The following is a 19,352-nucleotide window of genomic DNA, read 5'->3' as shown; positions in this document are numbered from 1 at the left end:
AAAACACAGTGAAAGACAGCAACCAAATTTGAGGTGCAGGATATGCAGCAGATGAAAATTCAGGCTAAAAGTCTCATGAAGGTTGAAAGCAATTGGAAAAAGAGTCACTCTTCAATATTCAGAAGGGGATTTGAAAATGTGAAACTAGCATCTAAGAAAGAAGCCTGGGGTGTTCATATTTATTTAAAAGTCACACTCAAAGAGATGATAGCAGAATTTTTGAAGTTGAGTTTTCCAAAGAGGAGAATGTAGAAAAAAGGGAAGAGAAGAAGGTTGAGGATAAGACTTTAGAAGGCATAGAAAATGTTAAGGAAGGAAATGAAGAAAGGACAAGTGAAGAAGAAATTTAATTTGTGCAGGGCCAGAGAAGCCAAGGAAGAGAAGCATGTCAGGAATGTTCTGAGACACCGAGGGGGAGAGAAAAGGACTTGGCAAGTCCTGAGTGTTTATAATCCTTGCAAAGGATTAGGAAGGGTTTGATGAAAATAGCCCAGTCTTTGAAGAAATGTTGTGGTTAAAGGGGGAAAAAAGTTATGTTAGTTTAAGGAGGGAGTAGAATTGCTGAAAAGTTGATATTTTTGCTTATTTTTGGCAAAGGAAAAGCTGACAGCATATTTACACAGTGTGGAAGGACAATTATTGGAGAGAGGAGACATAACATGGTAAGGAAACGATGAAGTGAAAAACAGTTTAGAGGATGGAAGAAACTAATGGAATTTAAGGAACAGAGAGAGATAAGTTCCAGAAAAAAGGAAGGACACCTTGTCCTTCCAACCATTGCTGAAAATAGATCAGTTGTGAGGACCTGAGAATGATGTGCTCAGAAGTCTATTCAAAATGGATGAGATCAAGTTTTAAGGCACTGTTGGAGAAGAAAGATAAGGCAGGAATCGGATCACCCGCAGTCATTCATCTCCTAAAATGGCCATGTACAAAATAGAAAAGAGGGACTGCCAAGATAGTCTTCCAGCATTTTTTTTGAAAAGTGATTAATGATAAGTTTTGCCCAAATAATTGTTGTATCTGTTATATTTAGAAAAGTCCAAACCTGAGAAAGCAAATGGGTTTAATCTGTCATGTCAACTCCAATTGATTAGTAAGCCTGCAGTGCTATTGAAAAGGACTATGAGACCTGTTCTAGCTCAGCAGGAGCGTACCCTGTGATTGATCAGCCATGTCTACTTTGGGCCAAGCAGAGAGGATTGATGTTTTTGCTAACTCTGGAACCATAACTATAAGTTATTTAGTCCAATTTTCTGATACACAGATCAGAAGCAAGATAGCATTTAGATATGTATCACAGGCATATATAAAAGTAGAAAAGTCAGGCAAAGCCACCTTACTTTAAGATTCCTTAGCTGAGAGATTTGGATTTTGGAACCCAAGTTTTGAAACCTACAGAGTTCAAGCAGAAATGCCAGACCCCTCTCATTTCTCTAAACTGTTTTCAGATTTCATGTTCACTTCTTTCTTCCAAGTTCATCTGGGACTGGTGTGGAAACACATTTGAACTTTACATTAAAGAAAGTATGACCAAAATTTGCCCCACTCTCCAAGATTGGTTGTCTGATTTTTTTTTTCCCAGGGGAAAGAAACACTATTCTGGATCAAATTGCTTTCAAAAGTCCTCTTTTTAGTGGGATGAAGAAAGAGAAAGGATGGGAGGGAGGGAGGAGAGGAATAGTATCTCTGTACACAGAGAAGTATGTACAGAAGTGGCAGGGTAGGTAGGATCGCCACGGCAAAATACGTTCTATAGTGTCAGCCCCTATCAAAGATGCAAATGTTGGTCAGGGCCCTAGAAAGAAGGGTGTGATTGGGGGAGGGGGCAGCAGTCCTCTTCATTGGCTTCAATGTCTCAATTTAAACTGGATGTAGAGGGGTGCGTGGGTGGCACAGTGGTTAAGCGTCTGCCTTCGGCTCAGGGCATGATCCCAGCATTATGGGATCGAGCCCCACATCAGGATCCTCTGCTATGAGCCTGCTTCTTCCTTTCCCACTCCCTCTGCTTGTGTTCCCCCTCTCGCTGGCTGTCTTTATCTCTGTCGAATAAATAAATAAAATCTTTAAAAAAACAAAAAACAAATAAACTGGATGTAGAAATTAGCTATAGAGAAGTAAATCAGAAGGTCCACCATTTCATTAAAGACATTTGACTAAGAATATAAATATTGATATATTTATTGAGTATAATTAATTTTTTGATTAACATTGTTGAAACTAATTTCTATATTTAATAGTTGCATTCTTGTTCCTATACTTGTGTTATAAAATTCCTCTGCTATTATGTATTGCATTGTTCATGTGAAGCTGTTTTTAAAGGAAACACAGCTCTGTCTTGATAAATATCAGGAAACTACCAGATGTTTCCTACTGTCTAAGCCAAACCAGTCAACAGTATGATCACGCTTTCACTGACAGTCGTGAACTATAATACCACCCACAGCCACCCTATAATGGAGTCCAGTGTTTTAGCACCCAGCAAAATGTACAACTTAAAAAGTTAGAAAACCAAATAAAACAAAAAATGAGGAACATCATTCTAATATTATTTTAGCTTTCTTACCAAAAGAAAATTCAGTAGTCATATTTGGATTCTTACTCCAAAAAAGGAATAGACTTGCTTTCTAATATCATGTAACACTTCCATAAATAGAATTTATATTTCTTTCTCTTCTGAAAGTAGAACATTATTTAAGAGAGCAGAGAAAAAGTTAACTTGTTGTTTAAGAATAATATATTAAGATAGGCTAGTAGCTAAGCAAGCTTCTTATTGGAATAACCCAGAACTAGCTGTAGCTCCCATGCTGAGCTTGCATGCTAACGTTGATGCCACATGGACGGGGGTGAGGTGGGGAGGGAAGACAGGTTTTCAGACTGAGTAAATGGCATCTGCAAAAACTGGGATGCAGAAAAGCTTAAGGCTTACTTAGCCATCATCCAGCAGTCCCTTGGATAGGTATATATAAGAACAACGGGAGGACAATAGTAGATTCAAAATGTTTGGTGTGGAACTTTGAAGTCAAGCTGACTTGTTTATACCTGCATCTCAAGCAGGCAAAATAAGGCCATGAGAGGTTTCTGAAAGAAGAAGTCTATTACAGGATTGCTGATGAGATTCTTCATGAAGAGGGTAAAGAGAAAAGTAAGAAGGGCAGACGTCATGGCGTGTCTTCATATAAGAACCTGGGAAAAATGGCTTATCATACAGGGTGGAAAAGCTCCAAGAGGTAGAAGCAGGCAGAGCAGCATGGTGGATGAAGTTCTGAAGCCAAAGGAGCAAAGAGCTTTGAGTAGAGAGCCACTTCCAGCGATAGAGAAGGTCACCAGTGAATGAGAATTTAAATACACTGGATTTGACAGAGAGGCACATGGAGAACGTCAGTAGTGACAATGGAAGTAGGGTTGCAAGATTTCAGAAGAATGAGCAATTAGTAAGGGACAGAGTCAGGCAAAAGATACAGGCGATGCTCTCAACAGTGGAAATTGAATGAAAGCATGGAAGGTATTGTGCACACAGGAACCAGAACAAGGGAAAGTTTCTCCGTTTGTTTTATTATTATAATTGTCGTGGTTATTATCGATTTGGTGGAGGGGGCAAGTTACATTTTTAGGCAAAAAGAGGAAGCCCATGGAGGGTAAGAATTAGAAAATCTAAGGGAGACAGCATAATTTATAGACTTAAGTCCCAGAAGATCCACGGATACAAGAGCTCAAAAAGATAGGCTTAGCAACAAAAAAGGAAAATGCTTGCTTGTCCATCAGAAAAGAGAGGGACCAAGAGAGATGAACGTTTGAGACCTTCTCCTACAGGAAGGAGGAGAAGTAGGAGAGTGTACGCATGGTGCTCCCCAACTTTTCTCCTGAGTAAGAGGGTAGGACAGCTGCCGGCAAGATGGCAGCCTGAAGGAAGGCTGGACTTTTGAAGAGAAGGAAGAGAGTTGGTGACTGATACGGTGCAGAATTCAAATGAAAATAACAGAATCCCAGTCAGCAAAGGGCCTCGCCAAGGTTAGCCAGGTTTTCTCCATACCTACTCAACAGCCTGAAAGCAAAAGAAGCCTCAGATGATGATGGTGGACAGATAGATTTTCACTATAAATTAACTGGAATTTGGAAGTGAGATAGAGAAGAAAATAGGGGGTACAGAGGAGACACACAGAAGGAGGACTGGATAGCGAGGCCTGCCAAGAAGGATGGCAGGAAGAGGGTACCAGAGACAGCAGACGTTCAACTTAAGGTTGTTTCCTCTTTTGTCTTGTAACTTCCTCTTCACTTAAGTCGTCAATGATATCTGCTAACACAAAACTGCCGTCTGAGAACAGTTGTGGGGAGATGAAGAAAAGACTCAGAGCAGAGCACAGTGGCAGGAGGTGAAATGTGGGGGGCTGGTGGGGGGGGGATGAGTTGGGTAGGATTCAGAACCAGAGGGACCTTGAGAAAGTAAGCCTCAGGAATTCAGATCCGTGGGCCTTGGCTTCCAGCAGGACTTGCCACGGAAGAGCTGAGTGAGTTCTGCCAAACTCTTAAAGGACGGTGTGAAATTATCTGACACTGGAGTGATACAAGAATGGTGTGAAAATGGCCGGCTGCCTGGGCCAGGTTGGACAGAAGCAACAAAACTCAGACTGTGGGGGAAAGAGGGGAAAGTAAAGGGACTATGAAAGGAAGATGTGGACAAGTCTCTGGGCTTCTATAAAGAAGAGGGAGAGACGAAGTCCCCGAAAACTCACCAGTTGGGGACTGAAGATGAACGCATTTTCAGGTAAACCCGTGCTGGCAAAGATAAAGGGGAAGAGAAGGGAATAGAAACAGAGTGGCCCCTGCAACACAGAGGCACGAGGACAATGCTGGTATTTTGATATTTAAGTTGGTGATTTATCACCAAGCAGGATGTGGTTGTCATCAGATTCTATATTCCACCCGAGGTGCTGCTCTCCCTGAAAGAGGGTCAGGGTCCAGGCCTGAGGTGCTTTTGACCTTCTGGCTCAGATGATTGATGAAAAAAATCCTTGTTTAAATAAATCATCTAAGAGCACCAGGGGTCAGGCCCCTGACAATTCACCAGGCTTCAAATAAGAAGAGGAGGAGAGTGAAGTGCATCGGTAATCAGCCTACAGGGCCAGCCTGGGATTGGACGAGGTAGTGACCTCCCACCCTCCATTGCTCTCTTCTACTCCTACAGCCCCTACCGCACGACCTCCTGATCTCCCTGTTGTCCCTCTCCCAACCCATGATTTTTAAGATCCTGTTATGGATCCCAGAAAGTGCAGGACGAACTGGCTTTGGGAGAACTACAAATGATTAAAACATAAAATTCTAATTCACTGGTAACCTGGGGAGTCCAAATTAAAACGAGAACATTATCTTTTAGATAGCTTCAAAGGGGAGAAAGGACCTCAGAATATTTTCTGTGATCACAAACAGTGCATATCTCATCAGAGAATACGGCACAAAGAAATATTTCACAAAGTGTGTAATGGAGGACCTCCCTCACCCAACACCAAAAACATTACCAGCCTACCAGAAACTCCCCTCCTGTTTGCCTGCAGTCACACTATACACCTAAGAGCAACCCCAATCTTGACTTCTTACCCCATAGGTTACTTAGGTTAGTTTTACATTAAAAAACTCACTGCCAGAAAGCAGAAAAGAGAAGAAAAGATATGCAACTTGCTCATCATTAAAGAACCACAAATCAAAACAACAACACAAAAATAAAAAAGTAAAAAGTTCACCGTCGTTTTGTTCACATTTTTAATACTCTCTGGGATAGCTCCAGCTAGAAATTATTGATATCTCAGATGGGTGTTACGCCAACAAAAATACTAGTACTTTAATGCATTAAAGCAGCACAGTATAATGGAAGAGTGGGATGTGCAAAACCAGCATTGTAATCACCTGCGTAAAGGAGATGAGAAATTCCAAGTTTGACGTGTTAAGAGGGTCATCGTCTTAGAAGCTGGCAGGTGGAGTCGAGGTCTCTGATGTCATCAAGGAAGAAGCAAGGGTGGCAGGTAACTAATTGCGTTTGAGAGGAGGGCAAAATCAACAGCCTGAACTTCAAACATTAAGTGAAGGCAATCACTTAGTGGTCAGGATCTGGCAACTCATGAAGGAAAATGTGTGAAAGAAGGAGCAGTCTTTTGGACTGACTGGGATAATAGGAAGGAGATAATTGGGAATATGGGTCAGTTTGGTTACTGTGGAATGGAAGGGAGACAGGGCACAGAGGAGGGTACATGGGGCTTGCGCTCTAAGTCTCCCGGAAGTCCTCGAAATAGTGAGACAGTACCTGGTCTAGACTAAAGGCCCAACACAACCTCTCTCATATGGGTTATGTAGGCAATCTCCTTCTTAAGGTAAATACTCATTGACACTTTTAAGATTAAAATAGACTGTCTTGGGGCACCTGGGTGGTTCAGTTGGTTAAGCATCTGCCTTCGGCTCAGGTCATGATCCCAGGGTCCTCGGATCGAGCTCCATGTCAGACTCTCTGTTCAGAAGGAAGTCTGCTTCTTCCCTATCCCTCTGTACTCTCCCTCTCTTCTCAAATAAATAATAAAATCTTTAAAAAAATAAAATAAAATAGACTGACTGACCATGGGGGAGGGTGGTGAGCGTATATGCATGTTAAACTGAATTTCAGAAGGTTAGCTGACTCCTGAAACTCATTCACATATATTCATGCATACTACAGGTTTACAGCTCTTCGTTTAAAAAAAAAAAAAAGTGTGTTTGAAGAAAGAGCTCACCAACTGAGGATATTCATTTAAACAAAGGCAAGTCAGAAATCCCGACTTAGACATATGACCTTCGGAAACTCCTTGACCTGGGTGGGGTTGGGGGGGGTTAAATCTTGTCATCTCTAGGATGAAAATAAGTCATGAGGTCTTTAGGTGTTCTGAGGCAATTTCAGTGTTGGAGGGGTGTGTGTTGGGGGGAGGGGTCGGTTCCTACAAGACACCAAGCAATTCTTGGACATCAAGCTGCGTGTGTGGGAATTTGACTCAATTCTGATACTGTCCACCTGAGATAGCATCAGATCCCACAGGTTAAGGGTTCAGTACTACAAGACTGGCCCCCCCACCTCCCACTTCAGATACCAGCTCAAGTCCAGATTGTTACCTACACTTCTGACAGACTGGCTATAAATCAGAGGTCCCCATGCCCTCCTCCTTGGGTTTGATTATTTTGCTACAAAGGCTCACAGAACTCAGAGAAACACAACTTACTAGAACTGGCTTATTATAAAAGGATCTAACTCAGGTCCAGCCAGGAGGAGATGCACACAGCAAGGCAGGAGCAAAGGCCGCGGGGCTTCCATTCTCTTCTGGCACTCATTCCCTAATCTCCACTTACACACCAACCAGAAGCTCTCCAAACCCTATCCTTCTGATTTCTTTTTTAAAGATATTATTTATTAGAGAGAGAGCGCGCCAGAGGGGGAGAAGCAGACTTCCGCTGGCAGGGAGCCTGGGGCTCTGAGCTGAAGGCAGATGCTCAACTTACTGAGCCACCCAGGTGCTCCTGTCCTTCTGCTGTTTTAAGGAGGCTTCATTATATAGGCACGATTGAATCATGGGCCCTTGGGCATTGATTCAACCTCTAGTCCCTCTCTTCTCCCCTCCCCCAGGTCAGGTGGGGGACTGAAAGTTCCAATCTTCTACTCACTCACATGGTTGGTTCTGTCAACCAGCCCCCATCCTTAGGTGTTTTCCAAAAGTCACCTTGTTAACATAGCGACAGACACCTTTGTTGCTCTCATCACATAGGAATTGGCAAGGGTTTTAGGAGCTCTGTTGCCAGAAACCGGAGGAAGACCAAATATATATATTTACTTACAAATAACAATATCCCGTGGGGTTTAATACTTCCACTATCTCCCTCTCAGGATCAAACGAAATAATGTGATGGTGCCCAGAAAGTATCAAAAGACCACAGAGATAGATAGAAGTCACTGTTAGTGTTACGCTTATTTATTACTTGTTGGTTTATTCATCCCAAGAATCTAGCTTTTCCTAGAATATCGAATACATGAGAAGCAGGAAAACATCTTTTTTCCTCCCACTGGTGAGTTAATGGGTGAATTTCCTCATTCCTACTCTGGAATTATGATTGGAAAAAGAAATTAAATTAAATACATTTCAAAAGGGAGATTTCTTTTGGATTCTTTAAGTGGCCTAAATTATGAATTAGATGGTGAGAACAGTCTTTTTGACTTTAGATTTCAGAGCATTATAAATTATATGGGCAGGAATTATACAGTGCCTATTTTTCCATTGCTTGTACTCAGATATCCTTTTCTGGGTATCCTTACCCTAAATGCCTGAGAGGGGGTTAAGGGAAAATTTGGTTTCCACTGTGTAATAAATAGCAGGAAAACACTGTTAGAGAAAGTATTATAGCAAAAATCTATTTAAGCAAAGTCCAACCAAATACTCCAGTCAGCTGCAATTTTGGCTTAACTCAGTTTTTTAAGCAATTAAGACATTTAGATTAGTCTAATCAGATTTTGCCAATAATAATAAAAATAATAGAGATGGGGGACAAGAATTAGAAGACACAAGGGAAAGGGGGGAGGAAAGTGGGGGAGAGAGAGGAGCGAAAGAAGAAAAAGATGCAGAGAAAGAAAACCAGTATGTCAACAACAATGTGGAAAACCAAGAAGACACATGGGATTCAAACCTGATGCCCTTTATCTTTTATCCTCATTCATTTTTGTCACCCTCTATTTGTTAAGGGTTAACTATGCCAGGTACTAAGGGGAATATAGAAGACGGGTATGATGCAGGTCTTTGTTATGTACATATGCCCAAGATAACCTGATGGCTTCATGTGAAATAAATTAAAATCAGCTTCTCTAGAGAGTGGAATGTACAACATCCAAGGAAACAATATTAAGCAATGAGAGTATAAGATTCTGGTGGAAACAGAGTCTCTGGCTTTGAATCCTGGTTTCACCATTTAAAACCTGTATGATCCTGGGAAATTTACCTAAGCTTTCCAAACCTCAGTTTTGTTGCTATAAAATGGGTGTAATCCTACTGAGATAGGGAAATTGAGGGACCCCATGAAAAAAAGAACCTGCTTTTTTTTTTTTTTCCTTTTCCTGCTTCTATTCTTGCTAGGACCTGCACCCTGACCCTAAACACGGTTTAGAGTACCAATAATGTCTTCCTTGTAAAGGTCAAGTTAATGATTTCTTTGGAGTCTTCCAGCACAATTGATAACATCTAAGGAGTGACCAGATGGGGTCCTCATGTATGTATTCCAAGACTACTCAGACACCTTGATGCCAAAACCCCCGGCTGTAGGGCATAAGTGACTTATGGAGGCCACCTGAGCATTCACCCTTGTTCTGACCAGTTCCTGGATGCTTGAGGGGACACACACAGCAGACCACTATCCTATAGAAACCCCAGCCCCCCAAGCAAAGATGAGACTCTCTCTCCTTTCCTCTCTGAGACTCTCACGTGCTCTGTCTATATCTGCTCTCTCTCCTCAATAAATTTCAGTAAACTCTGCTCCCACTTCCTCTCAGCTCACGTTTGATTTCTATCCTGCATGAAGCCAAGGACACTCTTGGTTGGTCCTGCAGAACTGCCTCTGGGACCTTGGACCTGGCCAGCCTGCATCACTAGTATGAATCTTATAGGGTCCTTCTGAGGATAAAATAGGTTAGTATGTACAAGGCCCCAGGGACAAAGTCAGATGAACTCAACAAATGTCAACAGGCATCAGGAATAGGCACAGGGATAGGAAGAAGCCTCTAAATAAGGAGACTACAGACCAGATACTCTTGTTGTGGTTTTACCACACTAATTTGCTGCATGACCTTTATAAATGTCACTGACCCACAGCTTCCACATCTTAGAAACTCAAAGGACATAGTCCACAGTAGTCCCTTCACTTGTGATGCCAATTACAAGTTCAGGGGTACCTAAGACCACTCTTAGAGTCAATAATTTGCTAGAAGAACTCACAGAACTCACTGAAAGCTGTTACATTCAGTTGCACTTCATTGCATCTGAAAGAGACAGGTTAAAATCAGCCAAGGGAAGTGATGCATGGAGCTGAGTCCAGGACTAACAGTTTTCCAAGGATGGAACTTTCCAGTTGCCCTCTCACAGTGGAATTATGGACAACATGTTCCTCTTTCTCTCAGAAACCATGTGTGACAATACGGATAGGGCATTGCCAAGCAGGGAAATTCACCAAAGCCTTGGTATCCAGAGTCTTTATTGGGGCTCCATAGTCAACTACCCACATGCTTGGTCTCAATCTCCAGCCTCTCCAGAGATCACGCTGATACCACAAGATTCAAAGACTCACCAGAAATCACATTGTTATTCTTCCTGGCATGGTCCAAAATCCCCAGGTAGACAAAGACACTCTTATCAGGCAAGACATTCAAAGGGTTTAGAGGGCAGCTGGTGGGGCGGGGGGGGGGGGGGGGGGGAATGGAGGTAAAGAAAAGCCAAGCTTGTCTTTGGGCAAGGCTGAAGTCTTTACTATATACTATCAAAAGCTGGACTTCAGCTCTAACACTCTGGACTAACAGTTTTCAGACTTTCACTAACTGGAACCTACAAAAAGAGATGAATTTTTGAATGTTGACTTGAACACCTATGTTTTAAAACATAAATACGTACCCTTTTACAATATGGAATGCATGCTGATATTTTATTTTATTTTATTAAATTATTGGTAACATTCCACTAAATTGATCACTAAGTGAAACATTGATCTAGAGCAGGGCCCTGTGGGCCAAATCCAGCCCACTGCCTGTTCATATAAAAATGGTTTTATGGGAACATAGCCACACCCATTTGGTTATCTACTTATTGCGTGTGGCTGCCTCCATATTGGAGTAGTTGCCACAGAGACAGTATGGCTTGCAAAGGCTAAAATAGTTCCTATCTGGCCCCCTAGAGAAAAAGTTTGACAACCTCTGCTCTAGTGTACCAATATGAATTATGACCTCAGGAAAATACATTTATAATATTGCCTTATAGCCCTCTCATATGACAAATGCATATGCCCAGTTTTTAGTTTATGCAAAAGCATGATTACAACACAAAGTTTAGATTACAGGTATCCAAGTAAGTTTTGTGAAGGAGCGTCTCTAGCATTGCTTTAGGAAATGTCCTTCTAAAAAGGATAAAAGAACTTATTTCCAGGCACTGGACGCACCAAGACCAATACTTGAAGCTCATGATTTGTGTGCCCTCAAACTTGTGATTGTGTTACTCATCAACCAAAAAGTATTTGCAAACTCCTTCCCTTCCAGATAAATTGCACTCTTCCAACTAGAACAAAGTATGAGGAATTATGTAAGAAACTTCTGGCATAATAAAAGAAAGCAGAAGCCTCAGAAAACACTGATCAGGATTAAAGAGAAGGAATTCAACTTTAGTAAGAGAAATATTATGCAAAAAAAAAAGGGGGGGTCACTAGAAGTCTCTCTCAAGTCCAGATTCAAATGAAGTGCTCAGAAGAATTAAGACGAGAGCAAATTTGGGAGGTGACCTGTAAATTGAAGAGCAAACCAAATTCTCTGGACATCTCTCTCATTGCAGCCATCTAAGTGAATATTCAGAAAAGACTAGAAACAAATGCAGGCTGCCAGAGGGTGAGCTAGGAGTGGCACGTTATCATCAGTTTCTGAAATATTGGCAGGATTGGCTTATTATAGCCTTTACCCTCACCAGATTGGTTGGCCAGTGCTGGGAACAAATCCTGTGACTTCTTGGAGGTTGGCTCTATTGAAAACGAGTCTCTCTGCACAAAGTGGTCATCAAGTTGCAGGAGTCTTTTCCATTCTGTAACATAAGAGAAAAAAGGCATAATCAGAACCTGCAGTCTTTTGCTTTCTAGAAATTGATGTTTTTATAAATTGAGTTAGTAAAATTACTTTTGAAAGGCTGCTCATTTTCTCCTACATGTAATTTGGATTTGCCACAGTAGCTGTGAGGATTGGTCAAGTCTCAAATTCATTGTCATGGTTCTCCTCTCACAACAGATATCTAACCCATCCCTTCTTAACTTTTTGAATTAATAAGTGTGTGCCCTGACCATCCCCCACGTTTTCCTTTGTCATCAGAACCTTCTGGCTTTTATCTTAACCAAGCATCTTTGCCCTGGCACCCCTAGGTTACTCCTATTGGTTTCCCGCTGCCCAAGGTTGGAGCCAAGATCCTCATAGATTGTAAGCAGTCCCTAACTTTACCCTTCCTTATATCTATGCCTTCCTTGTATCTGTGCCTTTGCCTGATGACTTTGCCACTCCTGCACTCAAGAGGGGGCATCTGTTTTCCTGCTCTTTGAATCTGGGTTGGCCTTGTGTCTTCCTTTGCACAACTGAGTGCAGTGGAACTGATGATGTGCCAGCTCTTTTTCTAGGCCTTAAGACAACTTTTATGCTTCTACTCTTCTTAGAACTCTGCCGTGCTATGAGAACAAGCCCAGACAAGTCTGTTAAAGGATGAAAGACATATAACTCAGTCACCAACTTTGCCCTGGCCGACTCCCAGGCAACACCCAGCTAACCAGTTGATGCATCTGCCGACTGCACAGTGAATCAATGACACCAGGCACGATCAACAGAGCGAGGTCCAGATACACTGACTGGTAGACTCATAAGCAATAATAAATGTATTGTTTAAGTCATTGAATTTGGCATAATTTTTCCCAACAATAACTGAAAAAGCATTTCAAAGACTTTTTTTTTTTTTCACCAAAGACCGTGGATCCAATTAGCTCTAGGTTCCTTCCACTCTTGTTCTATACATTTGGTAAATGCTTTCCTAGTCTGCTAAGCTGCACTCAATAGGTGAAATTTCTTCCTCTTAGTCTCATACTTTACAAATCCTTTTCCTTCATCGAAGCTATTGTGTCTCCTTCCATGAATTGTTCCACTAAAAGGTAGAAAATGTCCTGGTCTTACTTCACTAATATTCACTTATTATCCCCCTTTTCTCAAGCACTTAATCCACTTACATTTTGTTCATAAATTGATTTAATTAATTAGACTTGATAATGTCACTACCATTTGTTTCGACTGCCAGTTCCTAGAAATCAAGAAAAATATTGGCTGAACTTTTCTAAGAGTGTCATGTTTACAGGCCCTTAATCCATTTGTTGAATTAAATTAAAACAAATTATTTTTAAATGTCTAAATTATTCCCTGCCCCAGATTGAAAAATCCAAATGTTAATAAAAATTTATTCTACCTTATATCTGCTTTTATATTAATGTATGTAAATAAGAATCAGCTGAAAATCCAATTGCATGCGATCTTTCAAAGATGAATTAAAACCAAAAAAGAGGGGTACCTGGGTAGCGCAGTTGTTAAGCATCTGCCTTCGGCTCAGGGCATGATCCCGGCGTTCTGGGACTGAGTCCCACATCGGGCTTCTCCGCTGGGAGCCTGCTTCTTCCTCTCCCACTCCCCTGCTGTGTTCCCTCTCTCGCTGGCTGTCTCTATCTCTGTCAAATAAATAAATAAAATCTTTAAAATAAAAAAAAAAGAAGAAAACGCAAGTCTCAGTATTACAATTAAAGAGCACCCACATCCATATTGTGGTGTTCCTTGCTAACACATAACTTCAGTTATAAAGATGAAACTTTTAGCAACAATGGCCTTTGAACTGTTCTTAAGTAATCAGTGAACAATGTTAATATTTATCAGAGTTTTTAGATTATGTTTTCCAATTACTTAATATAGATTGAAATGTTTCTCTCCTCTTCATTTTTCCTTCTTAGATTAAGACATGTACAGGTGTCAATAATATTTCAAAATACTCAATAAGGGGAGACCAACTCCCTTTCTTTCCTTCCCTATGCTGCACCAAACAGAGCTGTGAAAGTTTGAATGAATACACTAATTCTGGGGCGCCTGTGTGGCTCAGTTCTGGGATCGAGCCCCGCATCAGGCTCCTCCGCTATGGCCTGCTTCTTCCTCTCCCACTCCCCCTGCTTGTGTTCCCTCTCTCACTGGCTGTCTTCTCTCTCTGTCAAATAAGTGAATAAAATCTTAAAAAAAAAAAAAAAAGAATACACTAATTCTGCAGAATAAATATATATTTTATATATTTATATTTAATCTGATTACTTCCAAAAGGAATTTGAAGGTATTTACTGATAAATACTGATCTGTAGCAAAACATGAGGACCTTTTATGGATTTAAAGAGCTCTACTCATAGCCTAAGAATCAGGCTCAATAATTCCCAAACCAACTCTGGGAAGTAGGTCATTCAAATTGTGTCTCAAGCTGGCTGTAAGAAGAGGCTGAGGGGCACCTGGGTGGCACAGCGGTTAAGCATCTGCCTTCGGCTCAGGGCGTGATCCCGGCGTTATGGGATCAAGCCCCACATCAGGCTCTTCCTCTATGAGCCTGCTTCTTCCTCTCCCACTCCCCCTGCTTGTGTTCCCTCTCTCACTGGCTGTCTCTATCTCTGTCGAATAAAGAAATTAAAAAATCTTAAAAAAAAAAAAAAAGAAGAGGCTGAGACAACATCAGCTAAAGCCTATGGCTAACATTATTAAAGAAAATATACAAGTTTTTGCAGAGAATGAGTTCAATCACTTCTTAGGAAAGATTCATTGGTACCTATACAAAATTCTCTAGGGCTAACTACGATTTAATAATTTTGATAAAGAAAGTCCTTACAGAGTCTGATTTATTTCTGCTAGACACTCTACCATAATTCATGTAGCTTCTATCAGATAAGTTTTGGTACTAAACTGAGACACTATATTATTCAGCAAATGAACAAGTGCTACTTAGTATATAATTAGAGGTTATCACTGTTAACAAAAATTTAGGTTGTGATATGATTTTTACTAAGAAAGCAAAATTCACCCCCTTGGTATAGGTTAAAATTTTTGTATCAGGCTGTGATTACAGAAAACCAACCAACCAACCAGTAGAAACAACTGAAATAAGATACTGTAAAATGCTATGTCATACACCAGGGCTAAACATTTCTGAGGCTGTCATAGCTGACTATATGTGTGCCCAAAACCACTTCAGAAAATTATTGAGCTGATAGTTCCTTTCACTCTGCATATATATTGGCTTTTACAAGAGACACGGTACCGCATATTGTTTAGGGTACAGTCCCTGTGTTGCCAGTTAAGTAGCTATATGACTGTGTAAATTACTTACCTGATATATAAGGTACTCGTGAGAATTAAAAGACATAATCTATGTAAAGAGGCCTATTCCAGCGCCCAACGAATATTAAGCATTTCATATGTATAAACTATTGCCATCGTCATCATCATGCCATCATCAGTGTTATCATTAAAAAGTAGAAAAACCACTTTTCTATTTATCCTAACCTATGTATTATAACACATGCTGTAATTTCTACCTATATCTGATTAATTACAATTTCTGTACATTTCATGATGTTAGGGACTTTGTCTAACTCACCACTATATTCCTTGGGCCTAAACCAGTGCCTAGTACATAGAGCTCCAAATATTGTTGGTTTTGAATAAATAAATACATACATTTTTATATAAGCCACTGTGAATTATTTTTCATGACTGTTTATTTTACAAGGACCTTTTCCCTTCATTTTGTTTTTTCTCCTTTCATTTTAAGTGTAACTTTTATACAATAACTTTGAGGTCAATTTCTGAAATTTATAATCCACCTATTTTAATCCTTCCTGTTCATTTTCATATTCAATGAAATTATGTACTCTTTAATATCAGGTTTAAAAAATAAAGGTCATCATTTAAGGTGTGTGAAAACCAAAAGAAAGAGGAAGAAATGGCATCAATGTGTCTCTACATTCTCCTAGTGCCAGTGGATGGTTTTTAATGGTCTGTGGATTCATCCCCTCAGAATGAAGGTAACCCAGGTGGAAAAGGTGCTGACGATGCCCTGGTCTTCCCTGGTTAGGACAGCAGACGTACAGAGTAGGGTATCAGGGCTTATTCTACCAAGAGAGATCCCAAGCATTTTCCTTCTATGACCATTCCACTCCTCTATTAAATCAAAGATATCTTCTGATTGGTCCCTACTCTCCTAGACTTTAATACTAGAAATAGGGGCTTATTCTTCATTGTTTATCATCCTTCTAAACCTCAGTTAGAGGGGATAACAGTGAACTGTAACTATTACTGACTTAATATTTCTGTCTTACTTGGTGGGATAAGCTGAATAGATCCAAATATACTATTAATCAGATCATGTTGATGATAAGACTTATTTCTGATTCATAGGGCATTAATACCAAAATATACTTACTCTCGAAAGCCTAAACAGTAATATAAAACTTGTTCTATTTTTTATTTTTAAATTAATTTTACTTTTTAAACTAGATAATACATTTACAGGTACAAAAATCAAAACTTTATAAAAAGAATATTCTCTGAGAAGTCTCAATCTCACCCTTTCCTACCTGGTTGTACCCAACATTGACCCTAATAGGTAGCAATTATTATTGATGTCCTCTGTACCCTTCCAATGTTCCTCTAAACAAATAAAAGCAGATAAAAATAAGTACACGAAAAGGTGCTCAACATCACTACTCATCAAGGAAATACAAATCAAAACTATAATGAGATATCACTTCCTACCTGTTAAAGTGGCTTTTATGAAAAAGACAGGAAATAACCAGTGTTGGTGAGGATGTGAAGAAAAGGGTGGGAATGCAAACTGGGGCAGCGACTGTGGAAAACGGTATGGAGGTTCCTCAAAAAAACTAAAAATAGAACTACCATATGATCCAACAATTACTTACAATAGCCAAGATATGGAAACAACCTACGTGCCCACTGATGGATGAATGGATAAAGAATACATTATAATTAGATGGAATATATATACAAAATGGAAAATCAATCAGCCATAACGAAAGAAGGAAATCTTGGTCATTTGCAACAACATGGGTAGATGTTGAGGGCATTAGACCAAGTGAACTAAGTCAGATAGAGAAAGACAAACACTGTATATAATCTTACCTTTTGGTGGAATCTAAAAACAACAACAAAAACAACAACAACAACACCCAAACAAACCAAGCTTATAGATACAAAGGGTAGTTGTCAGAGGTGGGGGATGAGAGGATTGAAATGGGTGAAGGTGGTCAAAAGACACATGAAATCTGGCTATAAATATATGGGAAATCAAGGAAACATAAATTTAGAAAATAATGAGATACCAGTTTGCATCCAACCTGTAAAATAAACTCTTAAAATACCAAGTACGAGGGAGCTTGTAATGTAGATTCTGCCTACAATTAGGAAAGCCAATTTTGCTAATTTAATGAGTTCACAGAACCTGAGTCTCAATACACAAAACATAACAACTATTTAATCAGATACCAAATGATTAACACAACTATTTACTTGGAAGAAATTGAACGCACTATTTAAATTCTGCTTAACAAATCCCCACTTATTAACGGTTACTTTTATAATACACCCAAATACATAGTTACTGTATTTTTCATTTTCTTCCTAATGTAAACTAATAAGGTTTTAGCAGTTGAACACTTGAAAATCAAGAGGATTTTATTACACTTCTGCATATTTGCCAAATTACTATGATGAAACAGTGAGAAAAAAAAGAACAGAATTAGATTTAGTAGAAACATCTACAAGATTGGGAATTTATTAAGGAAAAAGCAGACAGAAACAGGCTAAGTTGTGATCTGGCTGAAAGTACATGCAAAGCAAAGGCTAGGACTTGGAGGTGTACAGGAACGGATAGCTGAATGTGGCCAACAGAACCTCAGGGCACAGCCTTCTAAGCCGTAACTCCAAAGAAGCTCCAGGATAAATGTGTTGACCTGGCCCCCCATGAAGAAAGCAGGTGATCTGATCTGCCTTACCAAGAATGAGAATAGAGGCTTGCTTCCTCATGCAACACAAGAAAACTCCATGACTTGAGAGACATGAAACAGTCCGTTGAAGTCAAATTCACAAGCTCCAAAGTATTAAAATCCCAGGCAACCTTAAATATGAAATGACTAATAGTAGCAACACGTCCCAATACAAATTGTTATATGGCAGTTAGAAAAATTATGCCTTTACTTTTCTTAAATTTCACCTTGGAGTAGAGCATGCTTTGGGCTAAAATTATCCCTGGGCTCTCAGTAATCCCAATTGACGTCAACACTTGGAAAACGGCAGGAAACTGAAGGAAATAGTCCCCCTCTTGGTTTGCTGTAACCTGCTCTTTCAAAAGCTTGGGGCATCCTGTTCCTCAGAGTGGGAAAGGAAAGTAATTTCAGAGTGAGGAGGCTGATACGCTTTAGGAAGCTGCTAGAAGTCACGGGCACCTCTCTGGCTTGATAAGTTACACTTTTGGGCCTAAACAGGAGAAAAAACCTAGTCAAGGACAAACCTGGGCTTCTGTTGTCACATTTAAAATTGCAGGGCACGTTAGTGAATAAGCCCATTTGATCTGGAAAGGTTTTGCTTGTCTTTCTTTTGGCTCAAACATTGAACAACTGCCATTCGAAAGACAGAGGGAAAGGGGGAGAAATGCTTCAAGAGGAGAAGAAAGGCCACTTTCTTTGAGGTCGCTGCTATAGGTGCCTTCATAAAGAATTTGAGTGGCCGTATACCTTGGCGCGTTGCACCCAGGGGCTAAAGCTCTGGCAGCTACTATCCTGCCATGAAACATTAAGCCATGGACTGGATAAGGTATTTGCAACACCTATCACTGATAATAACCAAAATATATGAAGAATGCCTAAAAGTCAATGAGGGGGAGAATAAAATAAGCTAATTTTAGAAATGGGCAAAAGATTAACTGGTCCCTTTGGAGGAGAAGGTAAGGCAGTATGGTTGGCCTGGGCTTTCTGGAAAAGGCTGGTAGGAGTAGATCAGAGCCAAGTGTCTGCCAATGCCACAGAGCCAGAGGGTCACCATGCCCAAGACCTGCAGATCCTGTGGCAGGTGCAGATCCCCAAGGGTGGACATACTGGGGCTAACCTCCTGGGGGCTTCCCCCGGGCCCCAAACATGGTCCTTCTCCAAGATCACTGTTGCAGCAACGCTTCGACCAAGATCTGTATGGTGAGTGGTAATGTGGTGCTCAAGGGCTAATGTGGTTCCTAACTCAGATACTTCGCCTCCTGTCAATGTTAGGAATTCTACTCACTCAGTTCCCTAATAGTTAAAATTAGATCAGAAACATTCCAGAAGTCAGAACTCAGCATTGTAAACCAACTAGGATTTGAAGTAGAGAGCTGGATTGGAGAACTGATCTATCAAAACCCCGAATCCTTTGATACATATCCCACACATGGGAAAGGTTATGAGGAAAATTATAAAAGCTAATGCAAAAAAAAAAAAAAGATTCCTTTTAAAGTTGCCAACAC

The 19,352-nt window shown here is 40.3% G+C and overlaps 1 long non-coding RNA gene across 1 annotated transcript in view; it reads right to left on the bottom strand.

Moving 5' to 3' along the window:
- The window catches only part of LOC117803696, a 48,317-nt gene extending 34,925 nt beyond the window's left edge, over positions 1-13,392 (bottom strand). The window contains exons 1-2 of the long non-coding RNA XR_004627646.1: positions 13,338-13,392; positions 11,712-11,825 (exon numbers count right to left, since the gene is read on the bottom strand). This is a non-coding gene — a long non-coding RNA (uncharacterized LOC117803696). The remainder of the gene's footprint in view (positions 1-11,711; positions 11,826-13,337) is intronic.
- Between the last annotated feature and the right edge of the window lie 5,960 nt (positions 13,393-19,352).

This window comes from Ailuropoda melanoleuca, chromosome 1, assembly GCF_002007445.2.
Source record: "Ailuropoda melanoleuca isolate Jingjing chromosome 1, ASM200744v2, whole genome shotgun sequence".
In the NCBI taxonomy this organism is placed as follows: domain Eukaryota; kingdom Metazoa; phylum Chordata; class Mammalia; order Carnivora; family Ursidae; genus Ailuropoda; species Ailuropoda melanoleuca.
The sequence above is the reverse complement of the archived record's forward strand: the minus strand, read 5'-3'. Positions and strand labels throughout refer to the sequence as shown.